General features: G+C 39.7%; 1 protein-coding gene across 5 annotated transcripts in view; it reads right to left on the reverse strand.

Moving 5' to 3' along the window:
- HTR4 (5-hydroxytryptamine receptor 4) overlaps positions 1-17,423 on the reverse strand; it is a 266,563-nt gene extending 249,140 nt beyond the window's left edge. For all 5 annotated transcript variants that reach the window (XR_009600875.1, XM_060416587.1, XM_060416585.1 and 2 more), the window contains exon 1: positions 17,372-17,423. The gene's annotated coding sequence lies outside the window, so the exon portion shown is untranslated. The remainder of the gene's footprint in view (positions 1-17,371) is intronic.
- Between the last annotated feature and the right edge of the window lie 1,040 nt (positions 17,424-18,463).

An 18,463-nucleotide genomic window follows, 5' to 3' on the forward strand; every position in this document is an offset into this window, starting at 1 on the left:
GTAGTAAGAATATTTAACATAAATATATACCCTCTTACAGATTTATAGAATACAGTAATGCTAGCTACAGGTACCATACTGAAAACTGGATCTCTAGAACTAATCTTGCTAAACTGCAACTTTGTATCCTCTGGCCATCACCTCCCCATATTTCCCTTCCCTTGGAACTCACCATTCTACTCTTTGCTTCTTTGAATTTGATTATTTTAGATACTACATGTAAGAGAGATTATACAGTATTTGTCTTTCTCTGCTTGACTTATTTCAGTTAACAAAACTTCCTCCAGATCCACCCATGTTGTTGCAAAGGACAGGGTTTCCTTCTTTTCCAAGGCTAAAACACAATCACGTGCAAAAGAATGAAACGGGACCACTATCTCACACCATACACAAAATCAGCCAAAATGTAACACCTGTAACCATAAGACTCCTAGAAGAAAACATAGGTAGTAAGCAACTTGACATAAATCTTGGAAATAATTTTTGAATTTGACACCAAAAGCACAGACAACAAAAGCAAAAATATACAAGTGGGTATACATCAAACTTAAAAGCTTCAGCACAGCAAAGGAAACCATTAACAAAAATAAAAAGGCAACCTATACGGTAGAAAATATTTGCCATGTATCATATAGGCTATATATCTCATAGGAGATAAATATTAAAAATATGTAAAGAACTCAAGCAATTCGATAGCAGATAAAGCAATAATATGATTTTAAAATGGACAAAGGACTTAAATAGACATTTCTCCAAAGAAGACAAACACATGGCTAATAGGTATTTGAAAAGGTGTCAAATTACTAATCCCCAGGGAAATGTAAATCAAAAGTCAATGAGATTATCACCTTACACCTGTCAGAATGGCTATTACTGAAAATACAAGAGGTGACAAGCGTTGGCAAGTGTATAGAGAAGAGGGAACCCTTCTGCACTGTTGGTGGGAATGCAAATTGGTACAGATGTTGTGGAAAGCAGTATGGAGGTCCCTTGAAAAAAGTAAAACTACCAAAGTGAAACTGAAAGAATGTGTAATAGTTAACACATCAGAGAAGAACGATTCCATCATATAAATACTGAGAAGACATTACCATCAAGCCAGGTTGTTCCTGGCAAATCATTTGACTTCATAATTTAAACTTAAATTGGAGAGAACTGAGTATTCCAGCATAATGAGTTAAATTGCTAGGACCAGTGAGCCAAATATGGCACTACTGCCTGTCTTTTTACAGCTCATGAGATAAGATTGGGTTTTTTTTAAGTGATTGAAAAAAATCAAAAGAAGAATAGTTCATAACGTATGAAAATTGTATGAAATGTAAATTTCTGTTCCATAAATAAACTCTCATTGCAACATGGCCACACCTCTTCTTTTACACACTGTCTGCGACTCCTTTCAAGCTACAGCAGCAGAACTGAGTAGCTGTGACAGAGACTATATGGCCTGCAAAGCTTGAAATATTTGCTCTCTGGCCATTTACAGAAAAAGTTTGCCATAACTTTTTTTGTGGATTATAAGAAAGTGTTTCTTTTTAGAAGATAAAATTGCCAGTATTGAAGTTGCCGCTTGAGGGAAGGATTTAAATGTTTATAGCAGTGGAATTATATTGGTTCCAGGAAAAGTGCCTTCACCATGTGAAAAGTGACTTGCCTGTTCTCTGGCCCCAGGTGTCCCTAAGAGATAACTGAAACTTCAGTTGAAGCCTTCACTCCCATATCATAAGCCACTTTGCCCCTGCTAGGATGAGGCAGTTACTTCCAGGGGTTGGGGCATGTGAGTTCCATTAGCAGTGCCATATCTGGAAAAAGAAAAAATCCCCGTGGGACTTGTCATCATCCATGTCAGAAGCAGACAGCCAGCATCTGGTGACACCAAGGCTGCCAGGGCTTAGGATCCTCACTTCTTTCATCCTTCTGCTCAGACACAGGAAGAGTATACAGAAGGTTGCATTTTTTTGGAGTGCTAACATTCTCCACACCCCTCTGTTAGGGTCAGGTAGAGGATGTGAATAAAAAAAACATACACGATTGGTGCCATGTGAATCGGAAAACTTGCAGAAACAGGGCCAAGAAGTTCAAAACAGAAAATAATCCTGCTTTCGTCCCTTTCTTGGGAAGGAACACTGTAAAGAGGGGAAGAGTGTATCAAGGAGAGGGAACAGCATGCTTGTTGGTTCTCAAGTAAGAAAGAGCTTATGTAGTGAAGGACAGCGAGGATGCTGGGGTAGCAGGAGCTCAAAGAGCAAGGTAGAGAGTATAGGAAATGAGGTCAGAGAGAGGTTGGAGTCAGATTTTGTGGGCTTTTCTTAGTATATTGAATTTCATCATATATGTCATCAGAAATCATGGAAGGGTTTTAAGCTCCGGAATTGATTGAAGGTATTGAAATGTATGGCTTATTATACTTTCCAGAAATGGTTACAGCAAATATCCCATTCCACTTGCTCATCTTCCACTGTAAAGTAGACACCCCTCCAGAGAGAGATGGGGTCTGTCTTTCCTCCCCTTGAATCTTGGTGAGACTGTGACTGTAAGTGAGCTTACATGAATTCCTAGGTAGGTCATAAAAAGGGTTGCAGCTTCCACCTGGTCCTCTGAGATTGCTATGAGGAAGCAGGAAGACCACATGGAAAGATCACAAGAGATGTTCCTGCCAACAGCCCCCACTGAGGCCCCAATGGACAGCTAACCTCTAGATAAATAAGTGAATAAGCCTTGAGATGATTCCACCCTCAACTGTCATGTCACTACAGGCCTTTCAGTGTTTCCAGCTCAAGTCTCAAACACTGTGAAGCAGAGGCAAGTTTCCCTTGACTTCTTGACTCCCCAAATCAGAAACAATAAATTGGCGTTATTTTGTGCCACTAGCTTGCAAAGGAGACGAATTAGGTTACATGGCAAGAGATAATCAGAACAAGAGACTAAAAACTTAAAATCTCAGTTCAGTTCAGTCACTCAGTTGTGTCCACCTCTTTGTGACCCCATGAATTGCAGCACATCAGGCCTCCCTGTCCATCACCATCTCCCAGAGTTCACTCAGACTCACATCCATCGAGTCCATGATGCCATCCAGCCATCTCATCTTCTGTTGTCCCCTTCTCCTCCTGCCCCCAATTCTTCCCAGCATCAGACTCTTTTCCAATGAGTCAACTCTTCGCATGAGGTGGCCAAAATACTGGAGTTTCAGCTTTAGCATCATTCCTTCCAAAGAAATCCCAGGGCTGATCTCCTTCAGAATGGACTGGTTGGATCTCCTTGCAGTCCAAGGGACTCTCAAGAGTCTTCTCCAACACCACAGTTCAAAACCATCAATTCTTCGGCCCTCAGCCTTCTTCACAGTCCAACTCTCACATCCATACATGACCACTGGAAAAACCATAGCCTTGACTAGATGGACCTTAGTCAGCAAAGTAATGTCTCTGCTTTTGAATATGCTATCTAGGTTGGTCATAACTTCTCTTCCAAGGAGTAAGCGTCTTTTAATTTCATGACTGCAATCACCATCTGCAGTGATTTGGAGCCCCAAAAAATAAAGTCTGACACTGTTTCCACTGTTTCCCCATCAATTTGCCATGAAGTGATGGGACCGGATGCCATGATCTTCGTTTTCTGAATGTTGAGCTTGAAGCCAACTTTTTCACTCTCCTCTTTCACTTTCATCAAGAGGCTTTTAGTTCCTCTTCACTTTCTGCCATGAGGGTGGTGTCATCTGCATATCTGAGGTTACTGATATTTCTCCCGGCAATCTTGATTCCAGCTTATGTTTCTTCCAGTCCAGTGTTTCTCATGATGTACTCTGCATATAAGTTAAATAAGCAGGGTGACAACATATAGCCTTGACGCACTCCTTTTCCTATTTGGAACCAGTCTGTTGTTCCATGTCCAAAAACCATTTTTGTTAATCCCCTTGCTTTTTCAGTTTATAGAATTATCTACTGGTAATATTTCCCTGTGGGTGTTAACCTAACTACATTGGATGACAAAGAACTCTAGCCAGGGCTTAAGTAAGGCTGCTCCTATTAATTCTGTTCCAATGACTGCAACTAACAAGTTCACTTCTTTATCAGAACATAAAAACCCATAGTACAACCTAAGAGAGCATTTTAAAAAAATATTTTAACAGAATTTGAAATTTTATCTTTCTTCTCTTCAGAAATATGGGTCCTTGAAGGGAGGAACAAAACTGTTAAGCAAAAGCAGTGTTAGTAGCTACTGAGGATTAGAAAAGACATGAATATTGTAGGCAAATCTAGTTTCACCTCACCACAAAACAACTTGGGCAAAACAAACACCTGCTCACAAATTGTCACCTTTCTCACAAATCTTGGCGCGACTCACTATTTAATCTGCAGGCATATTTGATCAGAACACTGCTTTCTTACTCATCACAGCCTGTCTTCTTGGAATCAGACCTTTCCTAGGATTGCAGGAAGTTTGACGTAAACTCTCAGGTTTCCCCAAGTGCTGGAAGGGAACTGCTGCTCTGTGGGTATCTTATGCCAGCCACAGCCTTTCTGGTCTACCACCTGCCTGTCCATCTTCTTGCCCTGATACTACAAGGAAGAGGCTTCTAGCTAACAGGAAGGAAGAAGAAAGCAACTAGCCATCTCTCTGCTCTGGTTCCTGGCTTTGCAGCCTCTGTTCATTCACAAAGAGGAGCAAGTACATAGTGGCTCCCTGCCTGATTGCTGTTTTCCCGCCAGAAAGGAGTCATAACCCTCAAAGGGAAGAAAATCTTACTCTGCTTTTGATAGGATTTTCTACTGCTTCTTCAAGCACTGTTTGATTAAAATATAATAGTGAACCTCTGGATCAAACACTTTTCATTTCTAAGAGCAGATCAATTTCAATCTACTTCTGAAATTCTACCTTCATGAAAAAACCTCTTTTGCAGTCTTATGGGATTCCAGATTTTGTGAGAGATCTTATTGAGTTGCTGAAGATTGATGAGGTATTTATGTGTGCAAAGGTTTTGCAAAGCCTAAAAAGCCACACTAAAGGAAGAAGAATCCAGTGAGCAGTACTGCTAAGATTTTGGGGCATTTATGCCAGGCCATGATGATAAATATAATCTACAAAGGATTTTGTTGAATTCTCCAACAACCTTGTGATTTGAAAATAAAGTTGTCAGAATTTTAAGATGAGGAAACTGAGTCTTGGAGAGCTTAAGCAACCTTCACGTGGTCAAACATCTGGGTAGACACAAAGCTGGGATCCAACCCAGGTCAAACAGCTCCAAAGCCAGGACTTACGGAAACCCACAGTTGATTCTGACATGAAGCCAAGTTTGGGAACTGACAGATAAAGGTTTCCAGGTTTCATCCAGTTCTAATCAGGCAACAGATCAACAACACACAACACAGTTTTGCAGGATGTCTGATCTCAGTTGATGAATGATAATCACTTCCCACAATGTTTTCAATTTTTCTTCTTGAGTGTTTGGATATGGTTGTTTTTTTAAATCCTTGAAAAAGTCCTTAGCACCTAAAAACACCCCTAGTAAACTATATAACGTAGCTTCTAATTTGAATGTACTTAGGATAGTATGCACAATAATCACAGTATCAAAAGCAGGGGCTGCCCAGGGTTCAAGTTGGAAAGTCTAGATTGTGATTTCTGTTCTGCCCAGTTTTGCTGTGGGGTGGGGGAGGGGTGGCAACTTGGGCCAAAGGTAAGTGTCCCCAACCCCACTTTGCATGGTCTCATGGGGTATCAGTCAAGGGCCCCTAATCTCTACAGACTTAGGGTGGTTCCATGCCCATATCAGTGTGGTCAGATTCTCTGAGAAAGTAAGTTTAACACATGGAATTCAAGGAAAGCACAAAAAAGTGGAACATATTAATCTCCAAGAGAAGACTGAAAAGATGGCTTCAGAGCTTTGTGCCTCGGAGGTCCAGACCTGCTCTTTCTAAGGTCTGGTATGTCAACTTCCCTTGGAATCTGTGACTTACCCCAGATCCTCTCAATAAATTCCTCATTGGCATATACTAGGCAGAGTGGGTTTCCATTGTTTAAAACCAGAGTGGGTTTCTGTTGTTAATAACCTAGCACAGAGCTTATTAGAAGAAAAAGTCGAAACCACAACTTAGATGACCCCTAAAATCTCCTCCAATCCTAGCACCTCATGGTTTTAAATTACTGTTTTCCTAGGACTTAAATTGTTTCTCAACCAGAATATCTACCCTTCTGATAAAGTCTGAAAAGGAAGGGAAAAAAATCAAGCAATTTGGCATTTTCGCCACAAGTTTTCAAATTGCTAAAAAGCTGAAAATCTGGGAAAGTCTGCCTGAAACTTCCAGTCTTTGTATATGCTGTAAAAATGTGATTATGGTTAAGTCCGAGGAAATTAGAATGAGCTTTGGGGCTAGAGAGATCAGGATTTAAAATTATCACGCCACTTATTAGTGCTTAAACTTGTATGAGTTGCTTCATCTCTCAGAATCTGTTTCCTTATCTATAAAGTGAGTGTGGCAAAATGACTTATTAAAATAGTAAATTGTGTTTCACTCTCACTCTATTTTGACCAACCCCCTCACATACATATGCATCGGTGTAAATGGATGTTGTTCTTGTTGTTTAGTTGCTTAGTCATGTTCAACTGTTTTGCAACCCCATGGACTGTAGCTCACCAGGCCCCTCTACCCATTGGGTTTCCCAGGCAAGAATATTGGAGTGAGTTGCCATTTCCTTCCCCAGGGGATCTTCCTGACCCAGAGATAGAACCCACATCTCCTGCACTGGCAGGCGGATTTTTGACCACTAAGCCACCAGGGAAGCCCATACATGTGCATTTAGACAAATGGATATGCATAAATCCTTATACAAGTACACACATAAAACTCTAAGAAGTATTCCAAGATTTCCAGGCCTTTTGTGTCTCTTTGACTTAGAGCCAAAAAAAGATGCCTACAAATAAAGCCTGCTTCTGGACCTTGAACTTATGGAGTGATTTGTGCTAAAATTAGGAGTACTAGAGATAGGACAATCATCAAGACAGGCAAGAGGACACAGATCTTTGCGTTCCAAAAGCAATAGGAACTTAGGCTACAATTTCCAGGGCCACTCTCAAGGAAAGACCAGGACCTCAGAGGGTTTTCTCAGAGGGAAAGTCTAGTCTCAGTAAAGATTTTCCTCCAAGCTTGGCATGTAAAATGAATTATTGCCCAATCAAGGACCCATGCAAACGTGGACAAAATAGATATCAGTGACCACAATAGGAGAGTGGGACCAGGTAATTTGCATGTGACTCTAAGAAGACATCAAAACACCCTGAAAATCATGAGGACTGAATATCTTGTCCTCCTGACAAAATGGAGACCCAGAGTCAGATTTCATTTGATTCAAATATATGTATGTATGTATACATACATACATACAAGATTAAGTACTAATATACATATAAATAAAGACTGTGGAAAATATATGCACATAGATATATTTGTTCACAAGAATGGAATTATTTAATATACAACATTTTCACTTATTTTTTTCAATTTGCAATAAATTTTGTATCCTTTTCATAGTAATGATATTAGTCAGTTCACTTCAGTCGCTCAGTTGTGTCTGACTCTTTGCGACCCCATGGAGAGCAGCACACCAGGCCTCCCTGTTCATCACCAACTACTGGAGTTTACTCAAACTCATGCCCATTGAATTGTACAGAAGAACTGTACAAAAAGATCTTCATGACCCAGATAATCCGATGGCATAATCACTCACCTAGAGCCAGACATCCTGGAATGTGAAGTCAAGTGGGCCTTAGAAAATATCACTACGAACAAAGTTAGTGGAGGTGATGGAATTCCAGTTGAGCTATTTCAAATCCTGAAAGAAAATGCTGTGAAAGTGCTGCACTCAATATGCCAGCAAATTTGGAAAACTCAGCAGGGGCCACAGGACTGGAAAAGGTCAATTTTCATTCCAATCCCAAAGAAAGGCAATGCCAAAGAATGTTCAAACTACTGCACAATTGCACTCATCTCACACACTAGCAAAGTAATGTTCAAAATTTTCCAAGCCAGGCTGCAGCAATACGTGAACCGTGAACTTCCAGATGTTCAAGCTGGTTTTAGAAAAGGCAGAGGAATCAGAGATCAAATTGCCAACACTGCTGGATCATCGGAAAAGGCAATTGCAACCCACTCTAGTACTCTTGCCTGGAAAATTCCATGGATGGAGGAGCCTGGTAGGCTGCAGTCCATGGGGTCACTAAGAGTTGGACACGACTGAGTGATTTCACTTTCACTTTTCACTTTCATGCATTGGAGAAGGAAATAGCAACCCACTCCATGTTCCTGCCTGGAGAATCCCAGGGATGGGGGAGCCTGGTGGACTGCCGTCTATGGGGTGGCACAGAGTCAGACACAACTGAAGTGACTTAGCATCAGAAGCAGCAGCTGGATCATCAAAAAAGCAAAAGAATTCCAGAAAAACATCTATTTCTGCTTTATTGACTATGCCAAAGCCTTTGACTGTGTGGATCACAATAAACTGTGGAAAATTCTGAAAGACATGGGAATACCAGACCACCTGACCTGACTCTTGAGAAACCGGTATACAGGTCAGGATGCAACAGTTACAACTGGACATGGAACAACAGACTGGTTCCAAATAGGAACAGGAGTACGTCAAGGCTGTATATTGTCACCCTGCTTATTTAACTTGTATGCAGACTACATCATGAGAAATGCTGGGCTGGAGGAAGCACAAGCTGAAATCAAGATTGCTGGGAGAAATATCAATAACCTCAGATATGCAGATGACACCACCCTTATGGCAGAAAGTGAATAACTGATGAACCTCTTGATGAAAGTGAAAGAGGAGAGTGAAAAAGTTGGCTTAAAGCTCAACATTCAGAAAACTAAGATCATGGCATCTGGTCCCATCACTTCATGGCAAATAGATGGGGAAACAGTGGAAACATTGGCAGACTTTATTTTTTGGGTTCCAAAATCACTGCAGATGGTGATTGAAGCCATGAAATTAAAAGACACTTACTCCTTGGAAGGAAAGTTATGACCAGCATAGACAGCATATTAAAAAGCAGAGACATTACTTTGTCAACAAAGTCCATCTAGTCAAGGCTATGGTTTTTCCAGTGGTCATGTATGGATGTGAGAGTTGGACTATAAAGAAAGCTGAGTGCCAAAGAATTGATGCTTTTGAACTGTGGTGTTGGAAAAGACTCTTGAGAGCCCCTTGGACTGCAAGGAGATCCAACCAGTCCATCCTAAAGGAGATCTGTCCTGGGTGTTCATTGGAAGGACTGATGTTGAAGCTGAAACTCCAATACTTTGGCTACCTGATGTGAAGAGCTGACTCCTTTGAAAAGACCCTGATGCTGGGAAAGATTGAGGGCAGGAGGGGAAGGGGATGACAGAGGATGAGATGGTTGGATGGCATCACCAACTCAATGGACATGGGTTTGTGTGGACTCTGGGAGTTGGTGATGGACAGGGAGGCCTGGCGTGCTGTGGTTCATGAGGTCGCAGAGAGTCGGACATAACTGAGCAACTGAACTGAACTGAACTGATGCCCATTGGGTCAGTGATGCCATCCAACCATATCATCCTCTGTCATCCCCTTCTCCTCCTGCCCTCAATCTTTCCCAGCATCAGGGTCTTTTCAGATGAGTCAGTTTTTCGCACCAGGTGCCCACAGTATTGGAGTTTCAGCTTCAGCATCAGTCCTTCCAATGAATATTCAGGACTGATTTCCTTTAGGATGGACTGGTTGTGTCTCCTTGCTGTCCAATGGACTCTTAAGAGTCTTCTCCAACACCACAGTTCAAAGGCATCAATTCTTCAGCGCTCAGCTTTCTTTATAGTCCAATTCTCACATCCATACATGACTACTGAAAAGAACCATAGCTTTGACTAGATGGACCTTTGTTGGCAAAGTAATGTCTCTGCTTCTTAATAAGCTGTCTAGGTTGGTCATAACTTTTCTTCCAAGAAGCATCTTTTAATTTCATGGCTGCTATCACCATCTGCAGTGATTTGGGAGCCTAAAAAAATAGTCTGTCACTCTTTCCATTGTTTCCCCATCTATTTGCCATGAAGTGATGTGATGGGACCAGATGCCATGATCTTAGTTTTCTGAATGTTGAGTTTTAAGCCCTCTTTTCACTCTCCTCTTTCATTTTCATCAAGAGGCTCTTCAGTTCTTCTTTGCTTTCTGCCATAAGAGTGGTGTCTTCTGCATATCTATAATAATATAAATGTTTTTCATGGTTAAGCAAATCCTATAAGGTGTAAAATACAAAGTAAAAATGCATCACCCAGTTGCAGAAGGAACCACTGTTCATCACTCCATGTGTAATCCAGTTGAATATTTTAAGCATATGTGAGTATATATTGTCCGCTTTTGATTATTCTTAAACAGGATCAGCTATTGCAGTTCCCATTTCTTCTCTCCATGTGTCTATCTGAACTGTCCCTCATCCAGGAGGCCCTACAAAGTAGTTTCCAGGTCAGTCTCTAAATGGAAGAGTGGTTAGAAAAAGGTGCCTCACCAAAAAAGTTTCTAAGAGGAATAGATATTTTGTTATCTAAATCTTTTTAAGCCATAAACCAGAGACAGTGATTAAAATAAGAATATATAGGCAACTAAACAATATACATATAAATTTTGAGTGTGATCCATTGTTAAAAACAAGCCGTAAGTGGCTTTCTTCAATAAACCCCACTCACTTATTCTCAATAATGATGTTCCCAAGTTCAGTTTTCATGCCTACAAACCTGTAATGGAAAAGACTTTCTAGTCTGTTTATTTAACACCTCCCTCATTTATCACGTCTCTGTTAGTCCTAGTTATCCAGGCCAAAAGTGATTCAGGGACCTACACAGCTGCTAATGACCAATGGAATTTTCAGAAAGCACAATTTTAAAAACAATTTGGATTACATATCCATGCTTCTCTGTATTCCCTAGAACAATTTCTTGTCTATAGAAGAATCTTGATCATAACAAGAGTTTAGCTCAAGACCACACTGCATTAAGCCCCACTTGATACTACAGTTGTTTGTTTGTTCATATAGTTCCCAGTATTGCCCCTAAAAGGAACTCATTCAAATGCCATAGAAAAGAGTGTGTACTTCTGTAACAGGGAGTCATCAAATACTTTTAAGTTAGGAAAAAGCACACATTGGTCTACCTTTTGGAAAGGCAGGTTTAGCCTTTTCACGAAGAGGTATTAAAGTGACTGAAAAATAGACGGGAGACCCAAATCCATGGTCCAGGCATGACATTCTGAAGGTCTGAATTTGGAAAGTCCCAGGAAGATACAATCAGTAGGTTTTTTTGATATTATACTAGGTAAGAGAATGACAAGGATCAAAATAACCTTTTGTTACTTAAGTGGCTCAATAGTGGCTGAAATTCAAATGCTGGGGAGAAACACTCTTGAGGGTGAGAATGGACAATATGGAGTTCCACTAAGGAAAGTTGAATTTGGAATATTTATTAGGTATTTTCCTCTCAGGTATAAAGTGAGCAAGGAAAATAATACATCATGGAAATCATGAATGTGGCAGAAGTATTCATGGCAAAGAAGAGGATCATATGAGAGACGTTGCAGAGATTCAAAGGGACACATTGAGAACTTTTCACAGTTTTCATTCCCAGGGTCACAAGATTCATTTTTACACAACTTGTTATACTCAACAAAGAAGCTGACAATGGAACCCATCAGCTGAGCCCAGGGACTCCCAGGGCTTATGCTACTAACCTTCATCTACTTACAAATATCCAAATGATGCCAGGGACAAAGGCTTCCCCTTCTGAAAGGAAACCTAAGAGCCAGCTTTCTCCCTCTGCCTTCCAGATGGCATTATACATTCGATTAGAAATGTTCAGGAAGTGCTTTCCTCTTTGTAACCAAAAGAAATAGTTTCCTTCTTTGGAGCCTGCTCCCACTTTCTCTCCTTCCTTAAATGGAATCTGATGTGTGTTTTTTCCCCAAATTATCCATGACCAGTCCCTTGCACTGTTTGTGCTCTTGGTAGATACTATGCAGTGGGCAGATAAGGATGGGGCTCAGTGATGTATTTCTCTGCTGGTTTCCTTAGCAATGCCCCAGCAGGCTTCCAGCTCCCCTACAAACCTGCTTCTGAGTCAGCCTGCTTTTGGCTATAGTCCAGGCTCTGTTAGAACATCACTTTAAAAATAATAATTACTATTTTTCCTTCATGGCACTTTACAGTTTATAAAGATCTTTAATGATCTTTACTTCATTTTGCCTTCACAGTACAATCTTACAGAGAAAACATTATCAATATCACCATTTTACGGGTAAAGAAATCAAGGCTCATAAAAGTTTAGTGACTTGCCTAGATTGCACATCAATAAGTCAACGGAAGAGAATGAGGCTTTAGGGGTTCATGGAGTTTGTTTGCCTTGGGCCTCAGTATCCACTGAGTCACAGCCAGATTTTGCCTTGTCTTCTGAAGACTTCAGATAAGAGGCTCCTGCAGCCCACAATAAAATAAGGGGCAGATCTTCCCTTTGAATTAGGATATGTTCATGATTTACTGTTGACACCTAAATCATGGGCAGTAATGGTAAAAGGCTTAATTCAACCACCAGTTTGTGTCCCATGCAACATTAGTAATCAAAAAACAACCGTTTCTATCATGCTCATCATATAGCAATTATTCTATGGTTTCATCACAGGTGCGCTCCTACAGTTACTCAATGTGTAAACTTAATTTTACTTTACCTGTTGGTTCACACTGTTATGGCTGTTTGTCAGGTATAACAATGAGTTGAATAGTTTTTTGAAATAGTGTAGAGTTGGTAGAATTTGTTTTGAATAATTGATACAGTTTGGTATCCAGCTAGTATCTAAGAAAGGATGCATGTATGCTGGCACATGGCTGTGTGTATAAGAGGAGCGGGAGAGAGCAACAAAAGGCTGTCCCCTAGGAGCTCCCTAATGGTGATGGGTGATAAAGTTACACAGCGCAAACAGGATGCTTCTACAGACTCTCTGAGGCACTGGTATGTGGGATTAGTATTTATATTGCAATTACTGTTGACTTGTTTAGCCCTCTTTTGAATCTCCTGATCCCTTGAGGGGAGCTCTACATTTCTAGTGTTTGAATGTAAGCCACATACTCAAAAACCTGAAAACTGCTGTTCTAACTTCTCTTTCGGGCAAAATCAGAATCAATGGTTAAGATATTCGATTTCAGAAAAAATTAACAGGCCATTGAATTAAATTATCCATCCAAACTTAGACTCTATTTCTATGCTTTTGCATTTACCCCATCTGACTCACTACCTCACAAGACAGTCTAATTGTTCTACCACATACTATCCTATTTCCTACAATTATTGTAGAGTATTTTTCACAGTCAGTACCATTACGGCCTGTAGGTAGCAGATTCCCTCTTATTTTTGTGGACAGAGGATCACAAGGCCTCTGCTTGGATCTTTCTAGAAATGAAAGCTCCATCACCCCCTGAAGTAGCACATTATTAATATTTTCCTTTATATTGATTATTATTCTGCCTTCTTATAGCTTCCAGGAGAGACAATTAAGCAAAAGAGATAAGGTTTAAGATTTTGGAGGCAGATAACCTGAATCTAATTGCTAGTTGTGTCACTTCCTGGTTCTGCAACTTGGGATGAATTTCTTAATACTTTGGAGGGGTAATATCCCAATCTATAAATAAGAAATCTCTAATAAGGAAGACTCTATAAATCTATAAATAAGGAATAGTAATAATAACACCTACCTCTTGGGACTGCGATAAGAACTAATTGAAATAATGCATGTAATATTCTTATAGCACAATGGTTGGCACATAGCAGTTATTTAATTAACTGGAGCTATCATGCAATTAGTGTTTTACACCTTGTTCTACTTAGCATGGTCTTATGGGGTCTTGTGAAATAGATCAGTGAGCTCTTCCACATGTAAGCTTTCTCTTATATTTGAAAACTCTTCCCATTGACACCTTTGTCTTCTCTTAGGGTAACTCATCTTAAGTAACACTGCAAAGTAAACACAACCCATTTCTGTCACCACAAAGTAAATTAAAAGATAACAATGCTCACTATTGACAGTGTGGAGAATAAGACTTGGCTTAAGAATAAACCTGTGAGAGATTTATAATGGAGTGACAGGACATAGCAGTGCAGAGAATGTCTAATCAGGATTCCTAACGAATGAATTATACTTGCTCTGTGCTCTTGGGCAAGTCATTTGACTACTTCAGTAGCTTCAATTGCAGAAAGGAAGAAATGAAATAAGTGTCACAACACATGTGATAATTAAGGAGCTAGATATGCAAAACTGTTATGAGGAGAAGTGTTCAGCACATAATTGGCATTCAGCTGGTGTTGGATGATTTTATTACTAAGCTCCAGATATTCTGCCACCCAACAATATCCCCAGTCTAGATAGTTGGCTAAGGCCTTTCAGCTCACAGTTGTGACAGCCTCTCTAACTAGACCCAATTTCTAGTCCATCCTTGAGTGTCTAGTTCTAATCATGTCCTCAGAATCCAGCTGCATAATATAAAGAGAATAATAATTATGAATCAAAATCTATGGGAAATGGTCAAACCAATATGTAGAGAGAGTTCATAACTTTACTTGTCTTTATTCTTTAAAAAATAAAGGAAAATCAGCTAACTTCTCACCTATTATATAAAATGAGGAAAAGAGTAAAAAAGAGAGGATAGGAAGTCATAAATGTGATAAAATGAACAATAACTTAGTTTAATAGTAAATGAAGTGTAAAGAAGTGATTTATATAGCCAAAGCCAACTTGTTGGAAAACACTAACAAATGGCCAACAAACAGCAAATCTAATTTGAAAACTAATAAAGTTAGAAATGAGGCAGGAAATAGAGCATCCAGGATAAGAAAAAAAATTATCAGCAAACATTTTGCACAGTTAAATGTTAATTATTTTAAATTCGATGTGAAATGATTTTCTCAAAAGCAAAAGAATTATCACTTACTGAATACTGATCAGTAAGTAAGCACCCAATCATAGCACTGAATGTTTTATGTGCATTCCTTCTTTTTGTCACTGCGATAACCCCAAGAGATAAATATTTGTCCTCCTTTTAAGGACAAAAACTGAAGCTTTGAGAGATGAAGCTATGTATCCAAGATCACCCAGCTACTAGGACATGCAGCTGGAATTCAAATTCAGATCTGCAAGGCTTATATACTATTAATATTTTCCCATGTTTTCATTCCTAAAAATGTAAAATATCAGAATAGTCACAATAAGGAACAGGAAATTTTAATATCTAGTAACTAAATATGTTCAAAAATTGTTCACACATCACACACACATGACTGGATAAGCTCGTTCAGATCAAAACTTCTCTAAACTTTCAAATAGCAAATAGTAACCTAACTACCAATTTCATTCCCCAAGAAGAAAATAACAGCATACTACTATAAAAGGAAAAATCGTTTTTATTCCCCAATTGTGATTAGAGTATACACATACACATGCACCAGTGGTGACATTTCCCCTTATAGATGCAAACTGTTCAAGAAAAAAGCAAATTGAATAAAGCAATAAATTATGACATGCTAAAAGATGCCAGAAGAATACATGTATACTAGAAGAAAAAACAAGAAAGAAATACATTCTAATTCTTAATTTCATTGCAAAATCTTCTTCACAAAAAATCACATTGATTGGGCCAACAATACATTTGACAGAACCTTAGACCCACTCCTGATTTTTGGATGGTTTAAAAATAGTAAAGGGCAGCATGACAACATGACAAGTTCCGTTGACTTGCTCTCCAATGAAACTGGTGAAGATTATATAAAAACAAAAACAACAATTTAAAGTCTCTGGAAATGGTCCCAAGGAAACACAGCAAATGAAATTTACTGAAAATCTATCAAAGTTTGATAATAATAGCAAGTCTGGCATTTCAACTGAGACATACTCTCTTCTCCCTCTGAAATCATGAGACGGAAACTCTGCTCCAGACTGGCACAGACAGAAAAACAGGGCTCCCTTTCTCTTGGCTCCTGGTTAAAGGGCTATCTTCCCAGGAGGAGCAGAATGTTGGCACTTTTCATTCTGCCTGCAGCTACCTGTTGGTTGGGCTAAGTTCCAGGCAAATGTCAGAGAGGTGGGGGCTCTCTTCCTCCACTCACCCTCTATTGGTGGTACGAAGCCTTTATGTTGGGTATGTTGCCTTTGAGAATAGTGGAGCCCCAACAGTCCTTGCCCTAAGGTCCATGCAGGAGAGGCAAGCTGAGAAGGCTGGGACTACTGCTCCTACCTGCACCAGGAGTTCAACTAAAAAGTGGTGGTATCACTCAGGGTGAAAAGTTCATTATCCCCACCCTCAGGTCCAGAACCACCTCAGATATTTTGCTTGCGGAAAGAAGCAGGCCACAAAGTAGATAGATCCTAATCTCTTTCCAAAAGAACTGACTTCACTTGGAATACAATGTAGAGAAGTTCAAGCCTAAGGACGTTCTCAAGAACAGTGAAACTGCAGTTAAAGGCAATTGGGAAGAGATTGGAGATTCTTCGATTTATAGCCTGAACTGTAAACCAGCTAGTTGTCCCAGAGAACCAAGGAAAGGCACAACCGGAGACATGTAGGGACAGAACAAATCACAAATTATTTCTTCAAAAGAGACAATTTGGATAGTTTCATCTGTAGACCAATTTTTTTAAACCACACAGTAATCAATCTGTAGTTAATGGAGTTTAATGGTTGTGGACAGAGAAAACGATAGTCAAAGAAAGCTCTGCCAAAATCTCTATTAGCCCAAGATGACAGCAGACATATACATGGCTTCAGCCCCCAAGAAGCATAATCAGAGGCTTAACACTGTGCATAGGGAAAATAAAATTCACCAAATAATCAAGCCAGTCAATTAGCAAGCAGCAATGAAAAGAAACAGGGGAGAAGGAGTGCTGAGTGGCTACAATATTACCTACAATATTTGGTTTCCAACAAAACTGCAAAGATGTCCAAAGAAACAGAGAAATACAACACATACACTGAGGAAAAAAGCAGAATAAATTGCCTGTGAGATAATCAACTGTTAGATTTAATAGACACAGTATTCAAAGTAGCCATCAAAAATATGTTCAAAGAACTAAAGAAAACCATGATTAAAGAGGTAAAATATTATGACAATGTTGCATTGACTAGAGAATATTAGTAAGGAGAAAGACATTATTTTTAAAAGTAATTAAATGGACATTCTAGAGTTGAAAGTATAATAGTGGAAATGAAAATTTCACTAGAGATGTTCAACAACAGATATGAACTGCAAAATAAAGAATTAGCATACATGAAGGTGTAAAGTGTCGTTCAGGCCAAGGCAGAAAAGAAGGAGAGACCAGCTCAATGGAAGTAGGTTACCTTTATTCAGGCAAGGAGGGGTAACAGTCTGCCTAACAACCAGGCTGAACACGAGAGGGATCAGGGAGACTTCATATTTAAAGGGAGGTTTGTGGAAGCGATAAGGGAAACGTTAGTTAGGCGGGATGTTTTGGGTATTCTTTAGTTGAGATGGCATTTGTAGTTGAACAGGGAGTGGGAGGTTTTGGGCAGGGAATGATAAGTCCTCTGGGCAGGGGGTGATAAGTCCCAGGCAGATGTAGGGGGTGGAAGGTTTCTGGATAGGGGGTAATAAGTCCCAGGTAGATGCAACTGGCTGGGAACATCAGGGCAGGACCTAAAGTTCTGTTTTGTTTTCTCCGAAGTTAGATGATTCAGCAAGGGCCTTTGAGATCTAGGCCCAATGACTCCTTTAGAAGGGATCTATCATTCAGTTCAGTCAGTTCTGTCGCTCAGTCGTGTCCGACTCTTTGCGACCCCATGAATCAAAGAACACAGAGGAAAAAAAAAAAAAGAACAATGTCAATGGTATTTGCAATGAACAATCTAAAAGGAAATTGAGAAAATAATTCAATTGCAATAGCATCAAAAGAATAAAATACTGAAAAATAAGTTTAACAAAAGACATGCAAACTTGTACTCTGAAAACTACAAAACAATATTGAAAGAAATATGAAAGAGTCTAAATAAATGGTAAACATCCCATGTTCATTATCATAAGACTTAATATTTCAAGCTGGCAATATTCTCCAAATTTAGCTAGAGAAGCAATACAATTCCTGTCAGAATCCCACTGGACTTCTTTGTAGAAATTGATAAACTGATGCTAAAATTCATATGGGGGGCTTTCTTCATGACTCAGTGGTTAAGAATCCACCTCGCTATGCAAGGGACACCAGTTCAATAGCTGGTCTGAGAAGATCCCACATGCCACAGAGCACCTAAGCCCATGAACCACAACTATCGAGCCAGTGCTCCAGAGACCACAAGCCACCACTACTGAGCCCACACACAGCAACTGCTTAAGCCTGTGCCTAGAAACCACGCTCTGCAACAAGAGAAGCCACGACAGTGAGAAGCCTGTGCACTGCAACTAGAGAGCAGCTCCCACTC

Source organism: Ovis aries, chromosome 5, assembly GCF_016772045.2.
Source record: "Ovis aries strain OAR_USU_Benz2616 breed Rambouillet chromosome 5, ARS-UI_Ramb_v3.0, whole genome shotgun sequence".
Classification (NCBI taxonomy): domain Eukaryota; kingdom Metazoa; phylum Chordata; class Mammalia; order Artiodactyla; family Bovidae; genus Ovis; species Ovis aries.